Here is a 14,948-nt window from a genome sequence, read left to right as displayed (position 1 = left end):
CCTTTTATTCATAAATTAATTCACCCAAATCAGGTTTGTGGGGTACCTGGAAGGTCTATAGCTGAATCCCTAAATATTTTAAGAGATGTTTTATGGTATTTTAAGGATAGAAATCAAACTGTAGCAATTTTATCCTTAGACTTTGAAAAAGCCTTTGATAGGGTCTCCCATGAATACCTGTTTTTAGTTCTTAAAAAGATGGCAGTGCCTGAAACGATTTTAAGCCGAATCATGCTTTTATACCGATCCTGTTTTAGTCAAGTCTCTGTTAATGGCTTTTTAACCAGCGGTGTTCCTCTTTTATCAGGTGTCAAACAGGGCTGCCCCCTGTCCCCACTCCTTTTTATTTGCGCAATCGAACCACTGATGGCCCTCCTCAGAAAAGACTGGGTAGTAAGAGGCGTACCGATACCTGGTGGAGGAGGGACCCATCTAAAGGTGTTGGGGTACATGGATGATGTCACCATACTGTGCCCGGACTCTCCATCCATGAGGGGGGCATTGAGGAACACCAGCTATTTCTGCGAGGTCTCTGGTTTTAAGCTAAACACAGATAAATGTGACTGTTTTTATATTGGCTCCTGGGATTCATCCATCACCCCAGGAGTCACAATGCAACAGGATCAAATTAAAGTTTTAGGTATTGTTTTTAACCAGGTCAATGATGGGAGCCCTAACTGGGATTCAGCTATAGCTAAGATGGAGAAGAAGATTTTAATGTGGAATCTTAGAAACCTTACCATGGAGGGGAAGATTTTAATAATAAAGATGGTTTTACTCCCTATTATGCTATACATTGCCATGGTATTTCCTCCATCTATTTTATACATTAAAAAAGTAACTAGAATTGTTTTTACCTTTTTATGGGGTTCAAAAATGGAGAAATTAAAGCGTGATTTTATGTACAAAAGTAAAGATAATGGCGGGAAAGATGTTCCTAACCTTTTTACTTTCTTTTACATAAAGTATTTCTGTTTCTGTTTTAAAATTATTAAATCCGATGGCATTTTTAGCTGCTTTTTAAGGTACGCTGCGGGCATGGTTTTTAAAAGATGGTTGCGCATCCCTCTGAACGCTCCGGTGCTTCTGTGTCCCCCAAAACATTATGTGGTGTTGGAAAAGACAGTCAGGCTCCTAGGTCTCCAAGATTTGGAGCCTGACATACTGGGGGACCAGAGAAAGGTATCAAAGGTCCTCAGGCGGAGTGAGGTTACCCTGGCAGTGTCCAATTTCACACAGGCAAGATCCAAAAAGGTATGGCGGAACGTGTACGGGAAGTTTCTGGCGAATGTACACAGGGATCTTGCCTGGGCAATCGTCCACCAGTGCCTCCCTACTCGTGAGTTCCAGCACAGGCGAGGACTGGTGGCGAGAGCCAAGTGCCCGAGAGATGGCTGCGGAGTGGACGAAACGGTGCTGCACATATTTTGGAACTGCCCTTTTGCACGGGAGCTTTGGAGGAAGGTAGGCCCACTTTTGAAGTGGGCCTGCGGCCTAAAAGATTTTAATCACGAATGTGTCTTTTACGGTCTTTTTAACTGCCCCAATTTTAAACAGCAGATGATCTGCTGGATGATTATTAATTGTTTTAAAAATGCCATCTGGAAAGTTAGGAACATCTTACTTTTTAAACATGATTTTATTGATGTTAAAAACTGTATAAAGCTGGCCCTGAGTGAGATGTACATCTATTACCTAAGAGACAAGAAACAGTTGGGGGCCAGCGAGGCAGCATCCATGTGGTGTCTGCCTCTATGGAACGAAATAACAGTATAATCAGTTTTTATGATATTTGTATAATGTTTTATCCTGCCATTTTTATTTTTTCTCCTTTTATTACTGGTTTTATTATTTGTATTTTAAAACTTTTGTGAACCTTTTATTATTTTGCATTTTAAATTTTGTATGGTTTCTTATTTATTCAATAAAATTTTGTTGAAACCTTATCTGTTCTTATCAGTTTAATATCTGATACGTCCCCTATCTGGGGACCATATATTAAATGGATTTTTGAGAACGGGGGCCGATTTCGAAGCTTGCTTCCGTCGCCCTATGCATTGACCCGATATGGCAGTATCTTCGGGTACAGTGCACCACCCCCTTACAGGGTTAAAAAGAAAGATTCCTACTTTCATTGCTACCTGCTTGCTGGCTAGCCAGCTAGCCAGCCCTGTGGGCCTTGCTGCTGCTGCAGCCAAAAAACAAAAGGTGGTGCTGCTGCTGCTTCTGCTGCTTCTGCTTCTGCTTGTGTCTGGCCCCTGTTGGAGCGTCCAGGCACAGGACTTCTGCTGCTGCTGACTAAATGGCCTCCTTAATTGGATCATTTGAGTAGCCAGCACACCTGTGCAGGTAGGGCATGACATGATAGGCAGCTGCCTTGATAGCGGGTGGGTGCTGAATGTTCCTAATTGACAAAATAAGATTAATGCTTATGAAGAAATATAAAATCTCATCCCTTCCCCAATATCGCGCCACACCCCTACCCCTTAATTCCCTGGTTGAACGTGATGGACATATGTCTTTTTTCGACCGTACTAACTATGTAACTATGTAACATAACATGGGGGGGGGGGGGGGGGGGTCTCCTGGCTGTTCACACAGGTGTGTCATTGCTGTACATTGACCATGCATTGCTTCTGTGGTATTGCAAAGGCAAAGACAAATGCTTCCAGCCATCCATTGCACTAATGGATTGGTCATCAGCTGGCTGTCTATGTCCCGCATCAATATAGACCAAAGTACAGAGGGTTAGGCTATGCTATTGTGCACCTACCTGATGCATCAGAAGGTGCGAGGCCCTTGCTAAATTCTGTGCACAGACTTTGAGATCTATGCTTTAGACTGTATCTAAACCTGCTCCAACATGGACTGACATTCTGGCCTACTTTCAGCCGATGCGACTTGTCTGTCGCTGAACAGTCGCTTTTTATGTATTCAGCACCTATGTATAATGTTGTAAAAATGCTCTAGAAGCTAAAGTCGCAGAAATGTCACACATATTTGGCCTGCAACTTTCTGTGCGACAAATTCAGACAGGAAAAATCAGTATAAATCCTTAGAAAATTATCCCCCAGTGTCTCCATCTGCTGGCGGTATTGAATAAGCATTGCTGCACTGATGGGGTATGCATTAGACGAAAAAAAAGAAGAAAAAGAAGAATAATACGCCCAGAAAAGAGGCGAAAAGGAGAAAAACGTAAAAAAACGTGAAAAAAAAGTAAGAGGAAGAGAAGGGAAAAAAAGGTGGAAATGGGTTTAAAAGTGATTTCGGCGGAGAAATATATATATATATATATATATATATATATATATATATATATATATATGCGCACACACACACATAGATATAAACGTATTCTCCGTTGAGATATTGCAGCCGCTGCTGTGTCCAGGCCCAGGAGCCTTAGCACTGTGCTGTGATGTCACTCAATACCACTGACATCACTAGGTGTAAACAACATCTCTCCTTTGCTGTGTATGTGACTATGGAGCTGTTTGGTGATGTCGTCTATTACGGCCTTCATAGAAGCAACAGGAGATTGTTGCATCCATCTTGAACCCTCAGAACTACAGTGCTATGATGTCACTCACTTCCACAGGCCTTGCAGAGTGTAAACAACAACAACCCAGCTTTGTTGTGTATGTAACCAAAGGGATTTGTGATGTCACCTAGAACCTTCACAGCAGCGACAGCTTTATGAGGAGCATCAGCACTGCTCTGCCTGAGCAGAACCATCACCGCCATAGGTTGTCAAATAACCCGGATTTAACCCACACAGGTAAGTCCAATGGGGTGCAGGCATGTCCTCTATGCTTACAGCTTCCCGTGGGTGTTGGTTTGATACCGTTTGGGGACAGCCAAGGAGGCATCTGCAGGCAACAAAGGTAGGTGTGTGCTTGTGTGTGTGTTTCCTATGCAGATCCTAAGCCCAGTGTCACATGCAAGTAGGAGGAGTAAGAAGGGTTCCTGGCAAATCCGGGTTATGGATTGCATTTAAAAAGGCCCCGTGGGAGTGCAATGGGCCCCTGTCTTGCTGCTTAGCAATAATGGTATGGGTTTAGGTTCTGCTGTGTGTACTGGTGGTTGACTGCCCCCCAGCCCAGAGTGTGCATGGAAAATTGTCTGGCAGCCTCCCTGACAGCAAGCAGTGATAGTGCCCATGAAGGGGACCTTGTTGGGCCCGCCCCTTTCACGGTTATCGCTTCTCGGCCTTTTGGCTAAGATCAAGTGTAGTATCTGTTCTTATCAGTTTAATATCTGATACGTCCCCTATCTGGGGACCATATATTAAATGGATTTTTGAGAACGGGGGCCGATTTCGAAGCTTGCTTCCGTCGCCCTATGCATTGACCCGATATGGCAGTATCTTCGGGTACAGTGCACCACCCCCTTACAGGGTTAAAAAGAAAGATTCCTACTTTCATTGCTACCTGCTTGCTGGCTAGCCAGCTAGCCAGCCCTGTGGGCCTTGCTGCTGCTGCAGCCAAAAAACAAAAGGTGGTGCTGCTGCTGCTTCTGCTGCTTCTGCTTCTGCTTGTGTCTGGCCCCTGTTGGAGCGTCCAGGCACAGGACTTCTGCTGCTGCTGACTAAATGGCCTCCTTAATTGGATCATTTGAGTAGCCAGCACACCTGTGCAGGTAGGGCATGACATGATAGGCAGCTGCCTTGATAGCGGGTGGGTGCTGAATGTTCCTAATTGACAAAATAAGATTAATGCTTATGAAGAAATATAAAATCTCATCCCTTCCCCAATATCGCGCCACACCCCTACCCCTTAATTCCCTGGTTGAACGTGATGGACATATGTCTTTTTTCGACCGTACTAACTATGTAACTATGTAACATAACATGGGGGGGGGGGGGGGGGGGGTCTCCTGGCTGTTCACACAGGTGTGTCATTGCTGTACATTGACCATGCATTGCTTCTGTGGTATTGCAAAGGCAAAGACAAATGCTTCCAGCCATCCATTGCACTAATGGATTGGTCATCAGCTGGCTGTCTATGTCCCGCATCAATATAGACCAAAGTACAGAGGGTTAGGCTATGCTATTGTGCACCTACCTGATGCATCAGAAGGTGCGAGGCCCTTGCTAAATTCTGTGCACAGACTTTGAGATCTATGCTTTAGACTGTATCTAAACCTGCTCCAACATGGACTGACATTCTGGCCTACTTTCAGCCGATGCGACTTGTCTGTCGCTGAACAGTCGCTTTTTATGTATTCAGCACCTATGTATAATGTTGTAAAAATGCTCTAGAAGCTAAAGTCGCAGAAATGTCACACATATTTGGCCTGCAACTTTCTGTGCGACAAATTCAGACAGGAAAAATCAGTATAAATCCTTAGAAAATTATCCCCCAGTGTCTCCATCTGCTGGCGGTATTGAATAAGCATTGCTGCACTGATGGGGTATGCATTAGACGAAAAAAAAGAAGAAAAAGAAGAATAATACGCCCAGAAAAGAGGCGAAAAGGAGAAAAACGTAAAAAAACGTGAAAAAAAAGTAAGAGGAAGAGAAGGGAAAAAAAGGTGGAAATGGGTTTAAAAGTGATTTCGGCGGAGAAATATATATATATATATATATATATATATATATATATATATATATATATATATATATGCGCACACACACACATAGATATAAACGTATTCTCCGTTGAGATATTGCAGCCGCTGCTGTGTCCAGGCCCAGGAGCCTTAGCACTGTGCTGTGATGTCACTCAATACCACTGACATCACTAGGTGTAAACAACATCTCTCCTTTGCTGTGTATGTGACTATGGAGCTGTTTGGTGATGTCGTCTATTACGGCCTTCATAGAAGCAACAGGAGATTGTTGCATCCATCTTGAACCCTCAGAACTACAGTGCTATGATGTCACTCACTTCCACAGGCCTTGCAGAGTGTAAACAACAACAACCCAGCTTTGTTGTGTATGTAACCAAAGGGATTTGTGATGTCACCTAGAACCTTCACAGCAGCGACAGCTTTATGAGGAGCATCAGCACTGCTCTGCCTGAGCAGAACCATCACCGCCATAGGTTGTCAAATAACCCGGATTTAACCCACACAGGTAAGTCCAATGGGGTGCAGGCATGTCCTCTATGCTTACAGCTTCCCGTGGGTGTTGGTTTGATACCGTTTGGGGACAGCCAAGGAGGCATCTGCAGGCAACAAAGGTAGGTGTGTGCTTGTGTGTGTGTTTCCTATGCAGATCCTAAGCCCAGTGTCACATGCAAGTAGGAGGAGTAAGAAGGGTTCCTGGCAAATCCGGGTTATGGATTGCATTTAAAAAGGCCCCGTGGGAGTGCAATGGGCCCCTGTCTTGCTGCTTAGCAATAATGGTATGGGTTTAGGTTCTGCTGTGTGTACTGGTGGTTGACTGCCCCCCAGCCCAGAGTGTGCATGGAAAATTGTCTGGCAGCCTCCCTGACAGCAAGCAGTGATAGTGCCCATGAAGGGGACCTTGTTGGGCCCGCCCCTTTCACGGTTATCGCTTCTCGGCCTTTTGGCTAAGATCAAGTGTAGTATCTGTTCTTATCAGTTTAATATCTGATACGTCCCCTATCTGGGGACCATATATTAAATGGATTTTTGAGAACGGGGGCCGATTTCGAAGCTTGCTTCCGTCGCCCTATGCATTGACCCGATATGGCAGTATCTTCGGGTACAGTGCACCACCCCCTTACAGGGTTAAAAAGAAAGATTCCTACTTTCATTGCTACCTGCTTGCTGGCTAGCCAGCTAGCCAGCCCTGTGGGCCTTGCTGCTGCTGCAGCCAAAAAACAAAAGGTGGTGCTGCTGCTGCTTCTGCTGCTTCTGCTTCTGCTTGTGTCTGGCCCCTGTTGGAGCGTCCAGGCACAGGACTTCTGCTGCTGCTGACTAAATGGCCTCCTTAATTGGATCATTTGAGTAGCCAGCACACCTGTGCAGGTAGGGCATGACATGATAGGCAGCTGCCTTGATAGCGGGTGGGTGCTGAATGTTCCTAATTGACAAAATAAGATTAATGCTTATGAAGAAATATAAAATCTCATCCCTTCCCCAATATCGCGCCACACCCCTACCCCTTAATTCCCTGGTTGAACGTGATGGACATATGTCTTTTTTCGACCGTACTAACTATGTAACTATGTAACATAACATGGGGGGGGGGGGGGGGGGGTCTCCTGGCTGTTCACACAGGTGTGTCATTGCTGTACATTGACCATGCATTGCTTCTGTGGTATTGCAAAGGCAAAGACAAATGCTTCCAGCCATCCATTGCACTAATGGATTGGTCATCAGCTGGCTGTCTATGTCCCGCATCAATATAGACCAAAGTACAGAGGGTTAGGCTATGCTATTGTGCACCTACCTGATGCATCAGAAGGTGCGAGGCCCTTGCTAAATTCTGTGCACAGACTTTGAGATCTATGCTTTAGACTGTATCTAAACCTGCTCCAACATGGACTGACATTCTGGCCTACTTTCAGCCGATGCGACTTGTCTGTCGCTGAACAGTCGCTTTTTATGTATTCAGCACCTATGTATAATGTTGTAAAAATGCTCTAGAAGCTAAAGTCGCAGAAATGTCACACATATTTGGCCTGCAACTTTCTGTGCGACAAATTCAGACAGGAAAAATCAGTATAAATCCTTAGAAAATTATCCCCCAGTGTCTCCATCTGCTGGCGGTATTGAATAAGCATTGCTGCACTGATGGGGTATGCATTAGACGAAAAAAAAGAAGAAAAAGAAGAATAATACGCCCAGAAAAGAGGCGAAAAGGAGAAAAACGTAAAAAAACGTGAAAAAAAAGTAAGAGGAAGAGAAGGGAAAAAAAGGTGGAAATGGGTTTAAAAGTGATTTCGGCGGAGAAATATATATATATATATATATATATATATATATATATATATATATATGCGCACACACACACATAGATATAAACGTATTCTCCGTTGAGATATTGCAGCCGCTGCTGTGTCCAGGCCCAGGAGCCTTAGCACTGTGCTGTGATGTCACTCAATACCACTGACATCACTAGGTGTAAACAACATCTCTCCTTTGCTGTGTATGTGACTATGGAGCTGTTTGGTGATGTCGTCTATTACGGCCTTCATAGAAGCAACAGGAGATTGTTGCATCCATCTTGAACCCTCAGAACTACAGTGCTATGATGTCACTCACTTCCACAGGCCTTGCAGAGTGTAAACAACAACAACCCAGCTTTGTTGTGTATGTAACCAAAGGGATTTGTGATGTCACCTAGAACCTTCACAGCAGCGACAGCTTTATGAGGAGCATCAGCACTGCTCTGCCTGAGCAGAACCATCACCGCCATAGGTTGTCAAATAACCCGGATTTAACCCACACAGGTAAGTCTAATGGGGTGCAGGCATGTCCTCTATGCTTACAGCTTCCCGTGGGTGTTGGTTTGATACCGTTTGGGGACAGCCAAGGAGGCATCTGCAGGCAACAAAGGTAGGTGTGTGCTTGTGTGTGTGTTTCCTATGCAGATCCTAAGCCCAGTGTCACATGCAAGTAGGAGGAGTAAGAAGGGTTCCTGGCAAATCCGGGTTATGGATTGCATTTAAAAAGGCCCCGTGGGAGTGCAATGGGCCCCTGTCTTGCTGCTTAGCAATAATGGTATGGGTTTAGGTTCTGCTGTGTGTACTGGTGGTTGACTGCCCCCCAGCCCAGAGTGTGCATGGAAAATTGTCTGGCAGCCTCCCTGACAGCAAGCAGTGATAGTGCCCATGAAGGGGACCTTGTTGGGCCCGCCCCTTTCACGGTTATCGCTTCTCGGCCTTTTGGCTAAGATCAAGTGTAGTATCTGTTCTTATCAGTTTAATATCTGATACGTCCCCTATCTGGGGACCATATATTAAATGGATTTTTGAGAACGGGGGCCGATTTCGAAGCTTGCTTCCGTCGCCCTATGCATTGACCCGATATGGCAGTATCTTCGGGTACAGTGCACCACCCCCTTACAGGGTTAAAAAGAAAGATTCCTACTTTCATTGCTACCTGCTTGCTGGCTAGCCAGCTAGCCAGCCCTGTGGGCCTTGCTGCTGCTGCAGCCAAAAAACAAAAGGTGGTGCTGCTGCTGCTTCTGCTGCTTCTGCTTCTGCTTGTGTCTGGCCCCTGTTGGAGCGTCCAGGCACAGGACTTCTGCTGCTGCTGACTAAATGGCCTCCTTAATTGGATCATTTGAGTAGCCAGCACACCTGTGCAGGTAGGGCATGACATGATAGGCAGCTGCCTTGATAGCGGGTGGGTGCTGAATGTTCCTAATTGACAAAATAAGATTAATGCTTATGAAGAAATATAAAATCTCATCCCTTCCCCAATATCGCGCCACACCCCTACCCCTTAATTCCCTGGTTGAACGTGATGGACATATGTCTTTTTTCGACCGTACTAACTATGTAACTATGTAACATAACATGGGGGGGGGGGGGGGGGGTCTCCTGGCTGTTCACACAGGTGTGTCATTGCTGTACATTGACCATGCATTGCTTCTGTGGTATTGCAAAGGCAAAGACAAATGCTTCCAGCCATCCATTGCACTAATGGATTGGTCATCAGCTGGCTGTCTATGTCCCGCATCAATATAGACCAAAGTACAGAGGGTTAGGCTATGCTATTGTGCACCTACCTGATGCATCAGAAGGTGCGAGGCCCTTGCTAAATTCTGTGCACAGACTTTGAGATCTATGCTTTAGACTGTATCTAAACCTGCTCCAACATGGACTGACATTCTGGCCTACTTTCAGCCGATGCGACTTGTCTGTCGCTGAACAGTCGCTTTTTATGTATTCAGCACCTATGTATAATGTTGTAAAAATGCTCTAGAAGCTAAAGTCGCAGAAATGTCACACATATTTGGCCTGCAACTTTCTGTGCGACAAATTCAGACAGGAAAAATCAGTATAAATCCTTAGAAAATTATCCCCCAGTGTCTCCATCTGCTGGCGGTATTGAATAAGCATTGCTGCACTGATGGGGTATGCATTAGACGAAAAAAAAGAAGAAAAAGAAGAATAATACGCCCAGAAAAGAGGCGAAAAGGAGAAAAACGTAAAAAAACGTGAAAAAAAAGTAAGAGGAAGAGAAGGGAAAAAAAGGTGGAAATGGGTTTAAAAGTGATTTCGGCGGAGAAATATATATATATATATATATATATATATATATATATATATATATATATGCGCACACACACACATAGATATAAACGTATTCTCCGTTGAGATATTGCAGCCGCTGCTGTGTCCAGGCCCAGGAGCCTTAGCACTGTGCTGTGATGTCACTCAATACCACTGACATCACTAGGTGTAAACAACATCTCTCCTTTGCTGTGTATGTGACTATGGAGCTGTTTGGTGATGTCGTCTATTACGGCCTTCATAGAAGCAACAGGAGATTGTTGCATCCATCTTGAACCCTCAGAACTACAGTGCTATGATGTCACTCACTTCCACAGGCCTTGCAGAGTGTAAACAACAACAACCCAGCTTTGTTGTGTATGTAACCAAAGGGATTTGTGATGTCACCTAGAACCTTCACAGCAGCGACAGCTTTATGAGGAGCATCAGCACTGCTCTGCCTGAGCAGAACCATCACCGCCATAGGTTGTCAAATAACCCGGATTTAACCCACACAGGTAAGTCCAATGGGGTGCAGGCATGTCCTCTATGCTTACAGCTTCCCGTGGGTGTTGGTTTGATACCGTTTGGGGACAGCCAAGGAGGCATCTGCAGGCAACAAAGGTAGGTGTGTGCTTGTGTGTGTGTTTCCTATGCAGATCCTAAGCCCAGTGTCACATGCAAGTAGGAGGAGTAAGAAGGGTTCCTGGCAAATCCGGGTTATGGATTGCATTTAAAAAGGCCCCGTGGGAGTGCAATGGGCCCCTGTCTTGCTGCTTAGCAATAATGGTATGGGTTTAGGTTCTGCTGTGTGTACTGGTGGTTGACTGCCCCCCAGCCCAGAGTGTGCATGGAAAATTGTCTGGCAGCCTCCCTGACAGCAAGCAGTGATAGTGCCCATGAAGGGGACCTTGTTGGGCCCGCCCCTTTCACGGTTATCGCTTCTCGGCCTTTTGGCTAAGATCAAGTGTAGTATCTGTTCTTATCAGTTTAATATCTGATACGTCCCCTATCTGGGGACCATATATTAAATGGATTTTTGAGAACGGGGGCCGATTTCGAAGCTTGCTTCCGTCGCCCTATGCATTGACCCGATATGGCAGTATCTTCGGGTACAGTGCACCACCCCCTTACAGGGTTAAAAAGAAAGATTCCTACTTTCATTGCTACCTGCTTGCTGGCTAGCCAGCTAGCCAGCCCTGTGGGCCTTGCTGCTGCTGCAGCCAAAAAACAAAAGGTGGTGCTGCTGCTGCTTCTGCTGCTTCTGCTTCTGCTTGTGTCTGGCCCCTGTTGGAGCGTCCAGGCACAGGACTTCTGCTGCTGCTGACTAAATGGCCTCCTTAATTGGATCATTTGAGTAGCCAGCACACCTGTGCAGGTAGGGCATGACATGATAGGCAGCTGCCTTGATAGCGGGTGGGTGCTGAATGTTCCTAATTGACAAAATAAGATTAATGCTTATGAAGAAATATAAAATCTCATCCCTTCCCCAATATCGCGCCACACCCCTACCCCTTAATTCCCTGGTTGAACGTGATGGACATATGTCTTTTTTCGACCGTACTAACTATGTAACTATGTAACATAACATGGGGGGGGGGTCTCCTGGCTGTTCACACAGGTGTGTCATTGCTGTACATTGACCATGCATTGCTTCTGTGGTATTGCAAAGGCAAAGACAAATGCTTCCAGCCATCCATTGCACTAATGGATTGGTCATCAGCTGGCTGTCTATGTCCCGCATCAATATAGACCAAAGTACAGAGGGTTAGGCTATGCTATTGTGCACCTACCTGATGCATCAGAAGGTGCGAGGCCCTTGCTAAATTCTGTGCACAGACTTTGAGATCTATGCTTTAGACTGTATCTAAACCTGCTCCAACATGGACTGACATTCTGGCCTACTTTCAGCCGATGCGACTTGTCTGTCGCTGAACAGTCGCTTTTTATGTATTCAGCACCTATGTATAATGTTGTAAAAATGCTCTAGAAGCTAAAGTCGCAGAAATGTCACACATATTTGGCCTGCAACTTTCTGTGCGACAAATTCAGACAGGAAAAATCAGTATAAATCCTTAGAAAATTATCCCCCAGTGTCTCCATCTGCTGGCGGTATTGAATAAGCATTGCTGCACTGATGGGGTATGCATTAGACGAAAAAAAAGAAGAAAAAGAAGAATAATACGCCCAGAAAAGAGGCGAAAAGGAGAAAAACGTAAAAAAACGTGAAAAAAAAGTAAGAGGAAGAGAAGGGAAAAAAAGGTGGAAATGGGTTTAAAAGTGATTTCGGCGGAGAAATATATATATATATATATATATATATATATATATATATATATATATATGCGCACACACACACATAGATATAAACGTATTCTCCGTTGAGATATTGCAGCCGCTGCTGTGTCCAGGCCCAGGAGCCTTAGCACTGTGCTGTGATGTCACTCAATACCACTGACATCACTAGGTGTAAACAACATCTCTCCTTTGCTGTGTATGTGACTATGGAGCTGTTTGGTGATGTCGTCTATTACGGCCTTCATAGAAGCAACAGGAGATTGTTGCATCCATCTTGAACCCTCAGAACTACAGTGCTATGATGTCACTCACTTCCACAGGCCTTGCAGAGTGTAAACAACAACAACCCAGCTTTGTTGTGTATGTAACCAAAGGGATTTGTGATGTCACCTAGAACCTTCACAGCAGCGACAGCTTTATGAGGAGCATCAGCACTGCTCTGCCTGAGCAGAACCATCACCGCCATAGGTTGTCAAATAACCCGGATTTAACCCACACAGGTAAGTCCAATGGGGTGCAGGCATGTCCTCTATGCTTACAGCTTCCCGTGGGTGTTGGTTTGATACCGTTTGGGGACAGCCAAGGAGGCATCTGCAGGCAACAAAGGTAGGTGTGTGCTTGTGTGTGTGTTTCCTATGCAGATCCTAAGCCCAGTGTCACATGCAAGTAGGAGGAGTAAGAAGGGTTCCTGGCAAATCCGGGTTATGGATTGCATTTAAAAAGGCCCCGTGGGAGTGCAATGGGCCCCTGTCTTGCTGCTTAGCAATAATGGTATGGGTTTAGGTTCTGCTGTGTGTACTGGTGGTTGACTGCCCCCCAGCCCAGAGTGTGCATGGAAAATTGTCTGGCAGCCTCCCTGACAGCAAGCAGTGATAGTGCCCATGAAGGGGACCTTGTTGGGCCCGCCCCTTTCACGGTTATCGCTTCTCGGCCTTTTGGCTAAGATCAAGTGTAGTATCTGTTCTTATCAGTTTAATATCTGATACGTCCCCTATCTGGGGACCATATATTAAATGGATTTTTGAGAACGGGGGCCGATTTCGAAGCTTGCTTCCGTCGCCCTATGCATTGACCCGATATGGCAGTATCTTCGGGTACAGTGCACCACCCCCTTACAGGGTTAAAAAGAAAGATTCCTACTTTCATTGCTACCTGCTTGCTGGCTAGCCAGCTAGCCAGCCCTGTGGGCCTTGCTGCTGCTGCAGCCAAAAAACAAAAGGTGGTGCTGCTGCTGCTTCTGCTGCTTCTGCTTCTGCTTGTGTCTGGCCCCTGTTGGAGCGTCCAGGCACAGGACTTCTGCTGCTGCTGACTAAATGGCCTCCTTAATTGGATCATTTGAGTAGCCAGCACACCTGTGCAGGTAGGGCATGACATGATAGGCAGCTGCCTTGATAGCGGGTGGGTGCTGAATGTTCCTAATTGACAAAATAAGATTAATGCTTATGAAGAAATATAAAATCTCATCCCTTCCCCAATATCGCGCCACACCCCTACCCCTTAATTCCCTGGTTGAACGTGATGGACATATGTCTTTTTTCGACCGTACTAACTATGTAACTATGTAACATAACATGGGGGGGGGGGGGGGGGGGGTCTCCTGGCTGTTCACACAGGTGTGTCATTGCTGTACATTGACCATGCATTGCTTCTGTGGTATTGCAAAGGCAAAGACAAATGCTTCCAGCCATCCATTGCACTAATGGATTGGTCATCAGCTGGCTGTCTATGTCCCGCATCAATATAGACCAAAGTACAGAGGGTTAGGCTATGCTATTGTGCACCTACCTGATGCATCAGAAGGTGCGAGGCCCTTGCTAAATTCTGTGCACAGACTTTGAGATCTATGCTTTAGACTGTATCTAAACCTGCTCCAACATGGACTGACATTCTGGCCTACTTTCAGCCGATGCGACTTGTCTGTCGCTGAACAGTCGCTTTTTATGTATTCAGCACCTATGTATAATGTTGTAAAAATGCTCTAGAAGCTAAAGTCGCAGAAATGTCACACATATTTGGCCTGCAACTTTCTGTGCGACAAATTCAGACAGGAAAAATCAGTATAAATCCTTAGAAAATTATCCCCCAGTGTCTCCATCTGCTGGCGGTATTGAATAAGCTAAGCATTGCTGCACTGATGGGGTATGCATTAGACGAAAAAAAAGAAGAAAAAGAAGAATAATACGCCCAGAAAAGAGGCGAAAAGGAGAAAAACGTAAAAAAACGTGAAAAAAAAGTAAGAGGAAGAGAAGGGAAAAAAAGGTGGAAATGGGTTTAAAAGTGATTTCGGCGGAGAATATATATATATATATATATATATATATATATATATATATATATGCGCACACACACACATAGATATAAACGTATTCTCCGTTGAGATATTGCAGCCGCTGCTGTGTCCAGGCCCAGGAGCCTTAGCACTGTGCTGTGATGTCACTCAATACCACTGACATCACTAGGTGTAAACAACATCTCTCCTTTGCTGTGTATGTGACTATGGAGCTGTTTGGTGATGTC

The 14,948-nt window shown here is 45.2% G+C and overlaps 6 non-coding genes across 6 annotated transcripts; all 6 read left to right on the top strand.

Annotated features, from left to right (window-relative positions):
• Positions 1-1,913: 1,913 nt before the first annotated feature.
• Positions 1,914-2,099, top strand: LOC130298990 (U2 spliceosomal RNA). Its single transcript, XR_008850199.1, has one exon. It is a non-coding gene; the product is annotated as a U2 spliceosomal RNA (small nuclear RNA).
• A 2,098-nt stretch (positions 2,100-4,197) lies between these two features.
• Positions 4,198-4,388, top strand: LOC130298982 (U2 spliceosomal RNA). Its single transcript, XR_008850190.1, has one exon. It is a non-coding gene; the product is annotated as a U2 spliceosomal RNA (small nuclear RNA).
• A 2,107-nt stretch (positions 4,389-6,495) lies between these two features.
• LOC130298981 (U2 spliceosomal RNA) lies at positions 6,496-6,686 on the top strand. Its single transcript, XR_008850189.1, has one exon. It is a non-coding gene; the product is annotated as a U2 spliceosomal RNA (small nuclear RNA).
• Positions 6,687-8,782: 2,096 nt separating this feature from the next.
• On the top strand, positions 8,783-8,973 carry LOC130298980 (U2 spliceosomal RNA). The gene has a single exon (XR_008850188.1). It is a non-coding gene; the product is annotated as a U2 spliceosomal RNA (small nuclear RNA).
• A 2,097-nt stretch (positions 8,974-11,070) lies between these two features.
• On the top strand, positions 11,071-11,261 carry LOC130298979 (U2 spliceosomal RNA). Its single transcript, XR_008850187.1, has one exon. It is a non-coding gene; the product is annotated as a U2 spliceosomal RNA (small nuclear RNA).
• A 2,089-nt stretch (positions 11,262-13,350) lies between these two features.
• On the top strand, positions 13,351-13,541 carry LOC130298978 (U2 spliceosomal RNA). Its single transcript, XR_008850186.1, has one exon. It is a non-coding gene; the product is annotated as a U2 spliceosomal RNA (small nuclear RNA).
• The last annotated feature ends 1,407 nt before the right edge of the window (positions 13,542-14,948 follow it).

The sequence above is a fragment of the Hyla sarda genome, unplaced genomic scaffold (assembly GCF_029499605.1).
Source record: "Hyla sarda isolate aHylSar1 unplaced genomic scaffold, aHylSar1.hap1 scaffold_1029, whole genome shotgun sequence".
NCBI classification, from domain to species: Eukaryota; Metazoa; Chordata; class Amphibia; order Anura; family Hylidae; genus Hyla; species Hyla sarda.
The sequence above is the reverse complement of the archived record's forward strand: the minus strand, read 5'-3'. Positions and strand labels throughout refer to the sequence as shown.